The sequence below is a fragment of the Gekko japonicus genome, unplaced genomic scaffold, assembly GCF_001447785.1.
Source record: "Gekko japonicus isolate JY-2015 unplaced genomic scaffold, Gekko_japonicus_V1.1 scaffold1098, whole genome shotgun sequence".
NCBI lineage: Eukaryota > Metazoa > Chordata > Lepidosauria > Squamata > Gekkonidae > Gekko > Gekko japonicus.
This window is the reverse complement of record NW_015160244.1, coordinates 16,484-17,452: the sequence shown is the minus strand read 5'-3', so window position 1 is coordinate 17,452 and position 969 is coordinate 16,484. Positions and strand designations below refer to the sequence as shown.

General features: G+C 52.6%; 1 protein-coding gene across 1 annotated transcript in view; it reads left to right on the top strand.

Moving 5' to 3' along the window:
• The window catches only part of FITM1 (fat storage-inducing transmembrane protein 1), a 2,827-nt gene that overhangs the window by 916 nt on the left and 942 nt on the right, over positions 1 to 969 (top strand). The gene's annotated exons all lie outside the window — the stretch shown is intronic.

Below are 969 nucleotides of genomic sequence, written 5' to 3'. Positions count from 1 at the left end.
TGGAATTCCACAAAACGTCGAGTAGCGTTGGTTCTCCTTAAGGACTTGGGGGTCTTGTCAATTCTGGCAGGGGGGCTTGTGCTCGAATAGTGAGGAGAGCTGGCACGGCGTAGTGGTCAGGGTGCCGGACGAGGATCTGGGAGACGCAGGTTGAATCCCCACAAAACCATAGAAGCTCATTGGGCGACCTTGGGCCAGTCACAGGCTCTCAGCCTCCTCTCTACCCCCACCCCCCCAGCGCTGTTGGGAGGATAAAATGGAGGAGAGAAGGAGTAATGCAAGCCGCTCTGGGGGACGATGGCAGGATGTAGATAAAGTAAATAACTACGGTGGGTCTTCCTTTTATGGGCTTTGACTGCCTGTGCCTTGTGGGGCTGGGCAGGGCCTGCAACTCTGCTTGTCTGCTGCGGCCCCACTTTGGGGTTCCCATGATGAAGGAGAGACTGGATTTATACCCTGCCCTCCACTCAGAGTCTCAGAGCGGCTTACAAACTCCTTTCCCTTCCCCTCCCCACAACAGACATGCTCCCTCTAAGCTGTAGAGTCTTGTGAGTAAAAATTCTACTTTGTGAGCTGCCAGCATTAAAGTTGTGAGCCAGCCATTTGGCTGCTGCATAATTTAGTGTGCTCCTTCCTGAGCCAAGACAAAAATGTGTGAGCCGGAGGCTAAAGAACTGTGAGCTAGCTCACACTAAGTTAGCTTAGAGGGAAGAAGAAGAAGAGGAAATTGGGTTTATATCCCTCCCTTCACTACCCAAAGGAGTCTCAGAGCAGCTTACAAACTCCTTTCCTTTCCCTTCCCCTCTCCACAACAGACACCCGGTGAGGTAGGCAGGGCTGAGAGAGCTCAGACAGAAACGGCTCTTTTTCAAGAACAGCTCTTGTCAGAACTGTGGCTTGCCCAAGGTCATCCAGCCAGGTGCAAGTGGAGGAGTGGGGAATCAAACCCGGTTCTCCCAGATTAGAGTC